The 15,000-nt window shown below is 47.1% G+C and overlaps 2 non-coding genes across 2 annotated transcripts in view; both read left to right on the forward strand.

Annotated features, from left to right (window-relative positions):
* The first annotated feature begins 14,104 nt into the window (after positions 1-14,104).
* LOC125773773 (5.8S ribosomal RNA) lies at positions 14,105-14,262 on the forward strand. Its single transcript, XR_007420363.1, has one exon. It is a non-coding gene; the product is annotated as a 5.8S ribosomal RNA (ribosomal RNA).
* A 709-nt stretch (positions 14,263-14,971) lies between these two features.
* The window catches only part of LOC125773776 (large subunit ribosomal RNA), a 4,179-nt gene continuing 4,150 nt past the window's right edge, over positions 14,972-15,000 (forward strand). Inside the window, exon 1 of the ribosomal RNA XR_007420366.1 lies at positions 14,972-15,000. This exon is cut by the window's right edge and continues 4,150 nt beyond it. This is a non-coding gene — a ribosomal RNA (large subunit ribosomal RNA).

Genomic DNA, 15,000 nt, shown 5'->3' on the forward strand with positions numbered 1-15,000 from the left:
GGAAACCTTCCTAGGCTAGGTGCACGCAAGTGAGTATGGATCGATCAGTAGAAAGATGGGAAGCCCAAGGAAACCTTCCTAGGCTAGGTGCACGCAAGTGAGTATGGATCGATCAGTAGAAAGATGGGAAGCCCAAGGAAACCTTCCTAGGCTAGGTGCACGCAAGTGAGTATGGATCGATCAGTAGAAAGATGGGAAGCCCAAGGAAACCTTCCTAGGCTAGGTGCACGCAAGTGAGTATGGATCGATCAGTAGAAAGATGGGAAGCCATAGGAAACCTTCCTAGGCTAGGTGCACGCAAGTGAGTATGGATCGATCAGTAGAAAGATGGGAAGCCATAGGAAACCTTCCTAGGCTAGGTGCACGCAAGTGAGTATGGATCGATCAGTAGAAAGATGGGAAGCCCAAGGAAACCTTCCTAGGCTAGGTGCACGCAAGTGAGTATGGATCGATCAGTAGAAAGATGGGAAGCCATAGGAAACCTTCCTAGGCTAGGTGCACGCAAGTGAGTATGGATCGATCAGTAGAAAGATGGGAAGCCATAGGAAACCTTCCTAGGCTAGGTGCACGCAAGTGAGTATGGATCGATCAGTAGAAAGATGGGAAGCCCAAGGAAACCTTCCTAGGCTAGGTGCACGCAAGTGAGTATGGATCGATCAGTAGAAAGATGGGAAGCCCAAGGAAACCTTCCTAGGCTAGGTGCACGCAAGTGAGTATGGATCGATCAGTAGAAAGATGGGAAGCCCAAGGAAACCTTCCTAGGCTAGGTGCACGCAAGTGAGTATGGATCGATCAGTAGAAAGATGGGAAGCCATAGGAAACCTTCCTAGGCTAGGTGCACGCAAGTGAGTATGGATCGATCAGTAGAAAGATGGGAAGCCATAGGAAACCTTCCTAGGCTAGGTGCACGCAAGTGAGTATGGATCGATCAGTAGAAAGATGGGAAGCCCAAGGAAACCTTCCTAGGCTAGGTGCACGCAAGTGAGTATGGATCGATCAGTAGAAAGATGGGAAGCCATAGGAAACCTTCCTAGGCTAGGTGCACGCAAGTGAGTATGGATCGATCAGTAGAAAGATGGGAAGCCATAGGAAACCTTCCTAGGCTAGGTGCACGCAAGTGAGTATGGATCGATCAGTAGAAAGATGGGAAGCCCAAGGAAACCTTCCTAGGCTAGGTGCACGCAAGTGAGTATGGATCGATCAGTAGAAAGATGGGAAGCCCAAGGAAACCTTCCTAGGCTAGGTGCACGCAAGTGAGTATGGATCGATCAGTAGAAAGATGGGAAGCCATAGGAAACCTTCCTAGGCTAGGTGCACGCAAGTGAGTATGGATCGATCAGTAGAAAGATGGGAAGCCATAGGAAACCTTCCTAGGCTAGGTGCACGCAAGTGAGTATGGATCGATCAGTAGAAAGATGGGAAGCCATAGGAAACCTTCCTAGGCTAGGTGCACGCAAGTGAGTATGGATCGATCAGTAGAAAGATGGGAAGCCCAAGGAAACCTTCCTAGGCTAGGTGCACGCAAGTGAGTATGGATCGATCAGTAGAAAGATGGGAAGCCCAAGGAAACCTTCCTAGGCTAGGTGCACGCAAGTGAGTATGGATCGATCAGTAGAAAGATGGGAAGCCATAGGAAACCTTCCTAGGCTAGGTGCACGCAAGTGAGTATGGATCGATCAGTAGAAAGATGGGAAGCCATAGGAAACCTTCCTAGGCTAGGTGCACGCAAGTGAGTATGGATCGATCAGTAGAAAGATGGGAAGCCATAGGAAACCTTCCTAGGCTAGGTGCACGCAAGTGAGTATGGATCGATCAGTAGAAAGATGGGAAGCCATAGGAAACCTTCCTAGGCTAGGTGCACGCAAGTGAGTATGGATCGATCAGTAGAAAGATGGGAAGCCATAGGAAACCTTCCTAGGCTAGGTGCACGCAAGTGAGTATGGATCGATCAGTAGAAAGATGGGAAGCCATAGGAAACCTTCCTAGGCTAGGTGCACGCAAGTGAGTATGGATCGATCAGTAGAAAGATGGGAAGCCCAAGGAAACCTTCCTAGGCTAGGTGCACGCAAGTGAGTATGGATCGATCAGTAGAAAGATGGGAAGCCCAAGGAAACCTTCCTAGGCTAGGTGCACGCAAGTGAGTATGGATCGATCAGTAGAAAGATGGGAAGCCCAAGGAAACCTTCCTAGGCTAGGTGCACGCAAGTGAGTATGGATCGATCAGTAGAAAGATGGGAAGCCATAGGAAACCTTCCTAGGCTAGGTGCACGCAAGTGAGTATGGATCGATCAGTAGAAAGATGGGAAGCCATAGGAAACCTTCCTAGGCTAGGTGCACGCAAGTGAGTATGGATCGATCAGTAGAAAGATGGGAAGCCATAGGAAACCTTCCTAGGCTAGGTGCACGCAAGTGAGTATGGATCGATCAGTAGAAAGATGGGAAGCCATAGGAAACCTTCCTAGGCTAGGTGCACGCAAGTGAGTATGGATCGATCAGTAGAAAGTGGGAAGCCCATTACCAAATGCCCTAGTGAAGACCGTAAACGAATATCATGAACCGATAAGGAGCACCAAATGCCCTAGTGAAGACCGTAAACGAATATCATGAACCGATAAGGAGCACCAAATGCCCTAGTGAAGACCGTAAACGAATATCATGAACCGAGAAGTAGCAACGAATGCCTGAAAAAGTACCAAGTCCTCGGTATAGAGTAACGAGAGTTAACCGCCGTGATGTATGCAATGTGGGCAGCCATTGCATGGGTTCTGGACTTGGTTCGCGAATAACTTTTTTGCTAGACATCGGACAAAGTTGACGTGGAAGAACGAAATGTAGCATTTGATGCCACCTATCCAAAACTTTTTCAAGATTGAAGATCCGATCGATACAGCCTGAGTTATAGGCAAAAGTTGGTGCAAAAACGAGCATTTTTAATGGTGAAAAATCGGTACTCCTCGAATAGCTCCTGTTGGAAGCATCGGACCACATGGTCGTGGAGGAACATATTGTAGCGCGCGGTGTCAAGTATCGACACCCAAAACCGCATGTCCGATGGACGGAAAATGACCAAGTTATAGTGAAAACTTGGTTGCACCAAATTCCCGAAGAAGTGCAACGAGAAGGTGAATGCGATGGTTGTTCGTCGAATAGCTCCGGCCACAGACATGGTAGCGATTAGTGGTGCATGGAAGAAATCTAGCCACAAGTGCCATCTACCCATGGCCAGAAGAAAGTGTGGCCATATCTTGGATACCGGCGGAGCTATGGGGCAAATATGGGCCAAAAATGGTGCAAGTTGGACCAAAAATCCGAAAAAGTACCTAGGTAAATGCGATGGTTGTTCGTCGAATAGCTCCGGCCACAGACATGGTAGCGATTAGTGGTGCATGGAAGAAATCTAGCCACAAGTGCCATCTACCCATGGCCAGAAGAAAGTGTGGCCATATCTTGGATACCGGCGGAGCTATGGGGCAAATATGGGCCAAAAATGGTGCAAGTTGGACCAAAAATCCGAAAAAGTACCTAGGTAAATGCGATGGTTGTTCGTCGAATAGCTCCGGCCAGAGACATGGTAGCGATTAGTGGTGCATGGAAGAAATCTAGCCACAAGTGCCATCTACCCATGGCCAGAACAAAGTGTGGCCATATCTTGGATACCGGCGGAGCTATGGGGCAAATACGGGCCAACAATGGTGCCAGGTGGACCAAAAATCCGACCAAGTGCGCGAGGCGCTTTCGTGAATAGCTCCGGCCACAGACATGGTAGCGATTAGTGGTGCATGGAAGAAATCTAGCCACAAGTGCCATCTACCCATGGCCAGAAGAAAGTGTGGCCATATCTTGGATACCGGCGGAGCTATGGGGCAAATATGGGCCAAAAATGGTGCAAGTTGGACCAAAAATCCGACCAAGTGCGCGAGACGCTTTCGTGAATAGCTCCGGCCACAGACATGGTAGCGATTAGTGGTGCATGGAAGAAATCTAGCCACAAGTGCCATCTACCCATGGCCAGAAGAAAGTGTGGCGCTATCTTGGATACCGGCGGAGCTATGGGGCAAATATGGGCCAAAAATGGTGAAGTTGGACCAAAAATCCGACCAAGTGCGCGAGGCGCTTTCGTGAATAGCTCCGGCCACAGACATGGTAGCGGTTAGTGGTGCATGGAAGAAATCTAGCCACAAGTGCCATCTAGCCATGGCCAGAAGAAAGTGTGGCGATATCTTGGATACCGGCGGAGCTATGGGGCAAATACGGGCCAAAAATGGGTAAACTTGTACGGTCCAAAGCCAAGGGTAAATTTTTTTATTCCTCTAATAACTTCTAGCACAGACATTGAATCGGTTGGTAATGTATGGATGAAATGCAGCAAACAGTTGGAACTACCCATAAAATCTTAAAGATTGACGATCCAATGTATAGAACCGGAGTAATGTGCGATACTTGGTGTAAAATCGAGTGAAAAATTAACCATAAACTGTTTTTGGCCCATAACTCGAATACTAGACATCGGAAGGGGGGGTCGTAGAACGATTTTTTGTTGCCCTATCGATTCCCTATCGAACGAGCAAAAGTTGTTTTTTTGACCAAAAAGGACCCCTACTCTAGTAAAATTGGCCTGATTTTACTAGTCCTCGGTACCCGTACAGGCAAAATGAGCAAAATGCTCAAGTATGAATGGTTTTTGGCCCATAACTCGAATACTAGACGTCGCAGGGGGGTGTCTTAGAACAATTTTTGGTAGCCCTTGAAATTATCTATCGATTGACATATACTTGATTTTTGGCCAAAAAGTTCCCTAGACTAGTAAAAATCGCATCATTTTACTAGAGTCGGGTACCCTGGACGAAAAACCGCTATAATTGCGGTTTTTGGCTAATAACTCGAATACTAGACGTCGCAGGGGGGTGTCGTGGAACAATTTTTGGTAGCCCTTGAAATTATCTATCGAATGACATATACTTGATTTTTGGCCAAAAAGTTCCCTAGACTAGTAAAAATCGCATCATTTTACTAGAGTCGGGTACCCTGGACGAAAAACCGCTTAAGTTGCGGTTTTTGGCTAATAACTCGAATACTAGACGTCGCAGGGGGGTGTCGTGGAACAATTTTTGGTAGCCCTTGAAATTATCTATCGAATGACATATACTTGATTTTTGGCCAAAAAGTTCCCTAGACTAGTAAAAATCGCATCATTTTACTAGAGTCGGGTACCCTGGACGAAAAACCGCTTAAGTTGCGGTTTTTGGCTAATAACTCGAATACTAGACGTCGCAGGGGGGTGTCGTGGAACAATTTTTGGTAGCCCTTGAAATTATCTATCGAATGACATATACTTGATTTTTGGCCAAAAAGTTCCCTAGACTAGTAAAAATCGCATCATTTTACTAGAGTCGGGTACCCTGTACGAAAAACCGCTATAGTTGCGGTTTTTGGCCAATAACTCGAATACTAGACGTCGGAGGGGGGTGCCGTAGAACAATTTTTTGTAGCCCTTGAAATTACCTTTCGAATGATATATAGTGGTTTTTTGGTCAAACAGTGACCCCTAGACTAGTAAAAATCGCATCATTTTACTAGAGTCGGGTACCCTGGACGAAAAACCGCTATAGTTGCGGTTTTTGGCTAATAACTCGAATACTAGACGTCGCAGGGGGGTGTCGTGGAACAATTTTTGGTAGCCCTTGAAATTATCTATCGAATGACATATACTTGATTTTTGGCCAAAAAGTTCCCTAGACTAGTAAAAATCGCATCATTTTACTAGAGTCGGGTACCCTGGACGAAAAACCGCTTAAGTTGCGGTTTTTGGCTAATAACTCGAATACTAGACGTCGCAGGGGGGTGTCGTGGAACAATTTTTGGTAGCCCTTGAAATTATCTATCGAATGACATATACTTGATTTTTTGACCAAAAAGTTCCTAGACTAGTAAAAATCGCATCATTTTACTAGAGTCGGGTACCCTGTACGAAAAACCGCTATAGTTGCGGTTTTTGGTCAATAACTCGAATACTAGACGTCGGAGGGGGGTGCCGTAGAACAATTTTTTGTAGCCCTTGAAATTACCTTTCGAATGATATATAGTGGTTTTTTGGTCAAACAGTGACCCCGAGACTAGTAACCCTCCATACACAAAACCGCCTAAAAAGTTTTGGTTTTGCAAAATTTTGAAAAGTGCGTCAAAAAAATTTTTTCAAAAAGTACCAAATCGTGATCAGAACTCACTATAGACCATAAAAAGTGAAATCCGATGGTCATTTGCAACACTTGGTCAATCGAGAAAAATTTCACTTTTTTACTAGAGTCGGGTACCCTGAACGAAAAATCGCTCAAGTGATGGTTTTTGGCCAATAACTCGAATACTAGACGTCGGAGGGGGGTGCCGTAGAACAATTTTTTGTAGCCCTTGAAATTACCTTTCGAATGATATATAGTGGTTTTTCGGTCAAACAGTGACCCCGAGACTAGTAACCCTCCATACACAAAACCGCCTACAAAAACTTTGTTTTGAAAAATTTTGAAAAGTTCAAAAAAATTTTTTTTTCAAAAACTACTAAAACGTGATAAGAACTTACTATAGACCATGAAAAGTGATATCCGATGATAATTTGCAAAAGTTGGTAACTAGTAAAAAATTTCACTTTTTTACTAGAGTCGGTGCAACGAGAAAAAAAAAGTCCGTGATGGAGAAAAATGGCACGTTTTCCACGCCTGTACGCTTTCGTTTTCTATATAGGGGGTAGGTGAGCCAGAAGCATGAATTTGACTGAGTACGTATCTTTATGAATTGGGCCCTTCTAAATCGATTGAGACTACCCCCAGGACGATCGGACGACTGCTTCTGGCTCAAAATGTGGTTTTTAGATTTTGATCGTCAATTATGAGAGAAAAAATCGATTAGAAGTAAAGATACGAAATGCTTGGTCTAAGTTGGGAAACGACTTCGGATATTTGTTGGACGTTGTCGTAGAAGGTCCGAGGACCAAGGAAAAGTGATTTCCAAGTGGATTTATGCACTATTAGTCGATGGTAAGATGTGAAATTAGTAGAACTTACCATACAGTTTGCGAAGTTGAAGCAATCGGTTGGTGAATATGGTACTGTCTGTCCAATTTGGTGGTTCGGAATGAGTGAAACGATGTTGATGATGGATAGACGTTCCGATTGCCCCCGATCGGGGAACATATAGTGGTCTTTAAGGTCCAAGTACCTATGTTTTGGTAAGCAGAACTGAGAGTTAAAGGATGAAAGTCGGCCATTCCTAATATCATCCTATCGGTGGTTCGCGAGTTGTTTGAGGACCGGAGCAGCTCGCGATGAAACGGTCCTAGGGTATTGGTTATCCATCCAAGGAAGAGTAAATGCGATCCTAGATGTGTGTCGTTGGCCGTTCTACCGGTATCGCCTATCGATGAGATATCGACGGGCATGCCTTACTCGAAAGTTGAATTCTAGGATCGATGGTCAAACAGACCTATGAGCGATAAACCAAACTGAACACGTATTGATGTCGGCTTTTCCTATCATTTGATGCCGCAGGTTGTTTAGGGACCGGAGCAACTTGCGGCCGAGACGGTCCCCGGGGGTTTCTTTCTCCAAGGAGTGGAAACTATTAAGCAAGAGTTGTAGCAAGATACGATCCTCTGATGTGTCGTTGGCCGTTCATGCGGTATCGCCTGTCGATGAGATATCGATGGGCATGCCTTACTCTACCGACCTTCTAATTGAGAGTATTAATCAGGGATCGATGGTCAAACAAGACCAATGAGCGATAAACCAAACTGAACACGTATTGATGTCGGCTTTTCCTATCATTTGATGCCGCAGGTTGTTTAGGGACCGGAGCAGCTTGCGGCCGAGACGGTCCCCGGGGGTTTCTTTCTCCAAGGAGAAGAAACGATTAAGCAAAAGTTGTAGCAAGATACGATCCTCTGATGTGTCGTTGGCCGTTCAAGCGGTATCGCCTGTCGATGAGATATCGATGGGCATGCCTTACTCTCCCGACTGGATTACTGAGAGTTTAATCAGGGATCGATGGTCAAACAGACCAATGAGCGATAAACCAAACTGAACACATATTGATGTCGGCTTTTCCTATCATTTGATGCCGCAGGTTGTTTAGGGACCGGAGCAGCTTGCGACCGAGACGGTCCCCGGGGGTTTCTTTCTCTAAGGAGTGGAAACGATTAAGCAAAAGTCGTAGCAATAATCGATCACCTGATGTGTCGTTGGCCGTTCTTGCGGTATCGCCTGTCGATGAGATATCGATGGGCATGCCTTACTCTCCTGACTGTTTAATTGAGAGTTATAATCAGGGATCGATGGTCAAAAAGACCTATGAGCGATAAACCAAACTGAACACGTGTTGATGTCGGCATTTCCTATCATTTGTCGCAGGTTGTTTAGGGACCGGAGCAGCTTGCGACCGAGACGGTCCCTTCCCGAAAGATGGTGAACCGAGTCGTCTGGCGTAAAAACCGGACGACTCGAAAGGGCTTGACCCTTTCAAGTGAGCGATAATCACATTCTACGCTCAGTTCGACAGCTACAAGGCAATCACTCGCTATGTTCAGAGCTAATACATGCAACATGCCGGCATTGTTTCCACCGACGCATGGATTCAAGACTGGTGCACTTATTAGTTAAACCGTTCGCCTCCGGGTGTTTCGAGTTCAAGTCTGGATGAGGATTGATCTTGCTGGTAATAGCTTGAGCCCCTGAATAAGGGGTCGAAGCGTACATCTTGAGACCATGTACAACATATTACCAAATCGGCACCATGGGTTCGGGTGCAAGTGATGTAACCGTGAAAGATGTTGAGCAGCCCAACATCGGTTTACACACGCATAATAGGAAGGCAGCGCTGTCGACTGGTCAGTCGTGTAAGAAGTGTGCATTATCGATCACAAATATATTGGTGATCTGTAGGTTGCGCATACACCATGCCCGGTGTAAAGTGCCGTGGTCCCCTCCGGGGGGCTGCATCAAACCGTTCGCCACGCGAACTACCCAATGGAACGAACTCTATGCATTTAATAAGAAGAAGAGATGATAATGAAACACGGTCGATTTAAGAGTTGAAAACGTTGAAATACCTATAAGCAAGTCTTAAGTTGGTGGTGACCGTTACGCCCCAACAAATTGGTGCCTTACCCTACACCAAAGAGCCATTCAACATGGTTCAAGTGAGCGATAATCACGCTCTACGCTCAGTATGACAGCTGCAAGGCAATCACTCGCTAAGTTCAGAGCTAATACATGCAACACGCCGGCATTGTTTCCACCGACGCATGGATTCAAGACTGGTGCACTTATTAGTTAAACCGTTCGCCTGCGGGTGTTTCGAGTTCAAGTCTGGATGAGGATTGTTCTTGCTGGTAATAGCTTGAGCCCCTGAATAAGGGGCCGAAGCGTACATCTTGAGAGTAAATGTACAACATATTACCAAATCGGCACCGTGGGTTCTGGTGCAAGTGATGTAACCATGAAAGATGTTGAGCAGCCCAACATCGGTTTACACACGCATAAGGGGTTTATTGTTATCTGTAGGTTGCGCATACACCATACCCGGTGTAAAGTGCCGTGGTCCCCCAGGGGGCTGCATCAAAACGTTCGCCATGCGAACTACCCAATGGAACGAACTCGATGTATTGAAAGAGATGAACAATTAATAGCGAGAATAGGGGCCCGGAAGCAATTCCGCGGCCCTACGGTCGATTCAAGAGTTGAAACGTTGTACAATCGTGGATAGCACCTAGTGCTAATATGGTGAGAGATAATGTGTGAGGAAATTTAGTTTCCTAAAGTTTAGTTAGTGGTTTCCGTTGTGCCCTAACAAACTTAAAGTTGGTGGTGACCGTTACACCCCAACAAATTGGTGCCTTACCCAACACCAAAGAGCCATTCCATATGGTTCTAGAGAGAGAGAGTTGTGTGGAAATTTATTTCCCACTAAGCGAGTGTGTGTCTGTAGTGGAACGAATTCTGGTTGATCCTACCAGTAATATACGCTTGTCTCAAAGGTTAAGCCATGCATGTCTAAGTACAAACATAAATGAATGTGAAACCGCATAAGGCTCAGTATAACAGCTATAATTCACAAGATCATCCTACCACTAGTTACTTGGATAACTGTGGAAAATCCAGAGCTAATACATGCAACATGCCGGGACTGTTGCCCTCGCGGGTAGCTGAACTGGTGCACTTATTAGTTAAACCAATCGCCTCCGGGCGGCTTGAGTTGAAGTCTGGATAAGGACGCAGATCGTATGGTCGCTTGTCGACTGACGACAGATCTTTCAAATGTCTGCCCTATCAACTATTGATGGTAGTGTAGAGGACTACCATGGTTGCGACGGGTAACGGGGAATCAGGGTTCGATTCCGGAGAGGGAGCCTGAGAAATGGCTACCACATCCAAGGAAGGCAGCAGGCGCGTAAATTACCCAATCCCAGTACGGGGAGGTAGTGACGAGAAATAACAATATGGACCTCTCTAACGATGGTCCATAATTGGAATGAGTTGAGTATAAATCCTTCAACAAGGATCAAGTGGAGGGCAAGTCTGGTGCCAGCAGCCGCGGTAATTCCAGCTCCACTAGCGTATATTAAAGTTGTTGCGGTTAAAACGTTCGAAGTTGATTGCCCGTCCAGACACGTGACCGCCACGGGCGCCCGGTTACACGCCGGGGCCGTTCGTGCGCGCGCTCACGGCTGCGACTCACAATGGTGTACTTGGGCGTTACTCTGTGAACGAGTACCGTGCTACCGGTTAACTCCGGCACGGGCTCCTCATGGTGCTCAAGATACTCACATTTACCTTGAACAAATTAGAGTGCTCAAAGCAGGCTAAGACAAAGCGTCCGGCCCCCCCGTGGGGTTGGCGTTGGCCGAGAATAATCTTGCATGGAATAATGGAATATGACCTCGGTTTATACGATTTCGTTGGTTTGTCAGAAACCTAGAGGTAATGATTAACAGAAGTAGTTGGGGGCATTGGTATTACGGCGCGAGAGGTGAAATTCGTAGACCGTCGTAGGACCAACTGAAGCGAAAGCGTTTGCCATGGATGCTTTCTTTAATCAAGAACGAAAGTTAGAGGATCGAAGGCGATTAGATACCGCCCTAGTTCTAACCGTAAACGATGCCAATTAGCAATTGGGAGACGCTACCCCTATTCGGTGCTCTCAGTCGCTTCCGGGAAACCAAAATCGGGTTCCGGGGGAAGTATGGTTGCAAAGTTGAAACTTAAAGGAATTGACGGAAGGGCACCACAAGAAGTGGAGCTTGCGGCTTAATTTGACTCAACACGGGAAAATTTACCAGGTCCAAACTTATCGAGGTAAGACAGATTGATAGCTCTTTCTCAAATTTAAGGGTAGTGGTGCATGGCCGTTCTTAGTTCGTGGAATGATTTGTCTGGTTAATTCCGATAACGAACGTGACTCAAACATGCTAACTAGAACGCTGTCAGCAGTGCGCCTCCGGGCGCACCTGACGTTACAGCCGGGCGGCGCCTTCACGGGCGGTCGTCGGCTACGTTTGCCCTGCTTAGCGGGACAACTTGTGTTTAGCAAGCTGAGAATGAGCGATAACAGGTCCGTGATGCCCTTAGATGTTCTGGGCTGCACGCGTGCTACAATGTGGGTCGCAGCGTGTTCTCGCCAATAGGCGCCCCCATTCCGAGAGGAACGGGAAATCACTAAAATGCCCATCTAGTCGGGATTGGGGACTGCAACGGTCCCCATGAACCTGGAATTTCTAGTAAGCACTAGTCATTAGCTAGTGCTGATTACGTCCCTGCCCTTTGTACACACCGCCCGTCGCTACTACCGATGGATTATTTAGTGAGGTTTCTGGAGGCTTACCTTCCGCGGTTCCTTCGTGAGCTGCAGCTGGCATGGCTGAAGTTGACCGAACTTGATGATTTAGAGGAAGTAAAAGTCGTAACAAGGTTTCCGTAGGTGAACCTGCGGAAGGATCATTACTGATGATCGTCCGCGAGTGACCAACCATGGGCTGCCTTCGGTGTAGCTCGGTCGCTCGCTTGCTATGTGTCAGAATTTGTTGAAAGCCAACTCGTTCGTTGTACACTTTGATGGGTGACCATCACTGTGTCTCCGTGCCGAGCTAGATCTCCCCTAGCCGTAAGGCACTTGAACGCCCCTTCGACGACGAGTTGCATGTGTGTGGTATGTGTCAGAATCTGGTGAAGCTTTCTGCATGTGATGTGCCTTGTGTGGATCCGTGGCCATTGCATTGTGTCTGGTGCTTAGATACCCAGACACTTAGAACGCTTGCGCGGAAAGCAAACTCGATCGTTGTACACTTTGATGGGTGACCATCACTGTGTCTCCGTGCCGTGCTAGATCCCCCCTAGCCGTAAGGCACTTTGAACGCCCCTTCGACGACGAGTTGCATGTGTGTGGTATGTGTCAGAATCTGGTAAAGCTTTCTGCATGTGATGTGCCTTGTGTGGATCCATGGCCATTGCATTGTGTCTGGTGTGTAGGTACCCAGACACTTAAGCAAACTCGATCGTTGTACACTTTGATGGGCGAGCATCACTGTGTATCCGTGCCGTGTAAGAGCTCCCCTGGCCATCAGGCACTTGAAAGGTCCTTCGACGACGAGTTACAATAATGGTGTGTTAGATACGTCAGATTACGGTGTCTACTAGTGTGCAATACGTATCCGGCTACGGCACGGAACGAACGGGAACTGTGGTGCAGACAAACAAGAGTTAAGCCTATTAGTCATTAACTCTAAGGACGGGGCCATGGGGCGGTACACAAAGGATACGGATGAGCGAGTATGCAGGCCCAATACTCAATAGCTCGATCCGATCCAAGCACATGAGTTGACTGCGGCGCCAGGTTAACCAATGTGCTAGATTCTATTTGGCCAGTAGAATCTTGTGTCTTAAGCGATTTGATACCAAGACACCAGAACGAAAGTTAGTTGAAGAGTTATTAAACTCTTATGAAGTATGGTTGTGCAATCACAACTTATGACTTTAACCTATAAAGTGGATATGGACTTGCAATTATAACATGGAATCTCTACACACCCCATGAGCTCGATCCAATCCACGCACACGAGTTGCCTGAGTAGCGACAGGTATACCGATGTGCAATACGTATCCGGCCACGGCACGGAACGAACGGGAACTGTGGTGCAGACATACAAAGAGTTAAGCCTACTAGTCATTAACTCTAAGGACGGGGCCATGGGGCGGTACGCAAAGGATACGGATGAGCGAGTATGCAGGCCCAATACTCAATAGCTCGATCCGATCCAAGCACATGAGTTGACTGCGGCGCCAGGTTAACCAATGTGCTAGATTCTATTTGGCCAGTAGAATCTTGTGTCTTACGCGATTTGATACCAAGACACCAGAACGAAAGTTAGTTGAAGAGTGATTAAACTCTTATGAAGAATGGTTGTGCAATCACAACTTATGACTTTAACCTATAAAGTGGATATGGACTATCAATTATAACATGGGGCACACACCATGTTCTCGATCCAATCCACGCACACGAGTTGCCTGAGTAGCGACAGGTATACCGATGTGCAATACGTATCCGGCCATAGGCACGGAACGAACAGGAACTGTGGTGCAGACATACAAGGGCCATGGGGCGGTACGCAAAGGATACGGATGAGCGAGTATGCAGGCCCAATACTCAATAGCTCGATCCGATCCAAGCACATGAGTTGACTGCGGCGTCAGGTTAACCGATGTGCAATACGTATCCGGCCATAGGCACGGAACGAACAGGAACTGTGGTGCAGACATACAAGGGCCATGGGGCGGTACGCAAAGGATACGGATGAGCGAGTATGCAGGCCCAATACTCAATAGCTCGATCCGATCCAAGCACATGAGTTGACTGCGGCGCCAGGTTAACCGATGTGCTAAGAGAGTTGTTCCTGGGCCTTCAAAGTGACTTCAAAACTATCTTAGCGAATGGTGGCCATGGGCGTAGACATGAGCCACAAGTCACAAGGCCTGGGACTATTGGGTAATAAAGACAACTTAGTCAGAAAGTTAGTCTTTGGACGTACCACCGGGATTGTGTTACATTGGGAACCTTACTATAAAACCCTAGGCAGGGGATCACTCGGCTCATGGATCGATGAAGACCGCAGCTAAATGCGCGTCACAATGTGAACTGCAGGACACATGAACACCGATAAGTTGAACGCATATTGCGCGTCGGACGATTAAACCCGGCCGATGCACACATTCTTGAGTGCCTATCAATTCCTTGATATACAACAAACCAAACTTCAGGGTGGAGCGTGCCACAATAGAACACTATGGCGAGCAGCCCGTCTAGTGTCGTGGGGGAAACACGCTTCCACACTGTGCATAATGGCGTGCTCGGGACCTTTGTTGGGACCGCAGGGCGCTGAAAGTAAAGGGGTGAACCGCATAAATCGCACGCACGTAAACGCGCACACACACAAATAGAGTGAGACGTATCGTAGGATACCGCTAAGAGTACGTTGTGAAACATGGGGAAATTCAATCGAAAACCTCTTTGATGTCCAAGATTTCGTTGACCGTATCCGTCGTAATACTGGATCAACGTGCTTGGGGGAAAACGTCAAAGGGTTTTATAATAGTGGTGCATGATTAACCCATCGATGCCCGAGGGGAACATGTTGTCCAATACAATAGTGGTGCAGTTGGCTCGACATGCTCGGGGGGAGACATCGTGGGTCCAAGTCGACCAAGTCGAACGGGAGTTGTTGTTGAGAGATCGAATCAAAACGATGCCGAGCGGAACTCGTTGTCCTTATTGGAGTGATATTCGGACAACGTGCTCGGGGGGGCCATCGTTGATTCAAAAATGACCGTAAATTGCCCAATCCGTGTGTGTGTGTGTGTGAAGTGTTGTTGCGTATATATCGGTTCGCTATGCCCCGGGTTCGAAACGAATGGAATGTGACTGATTTTGTTGTAGGCCTCAAGTGATGTGAGACAACCCCCA

Source organism: Anopheles funestus (assembly GCF_943734845.2).
Source record: "Anopheles funestus chromosome X unlocalized genomic scaffold, idAnoFuneDA-416_04 X_unloc_52, whole genome shotgun sequence".
NCBI lineage: Eukaryota > Metazoa > Arthropoda > Insecta > Diptera > Culicidae > Anopheles > Anopheles funestus.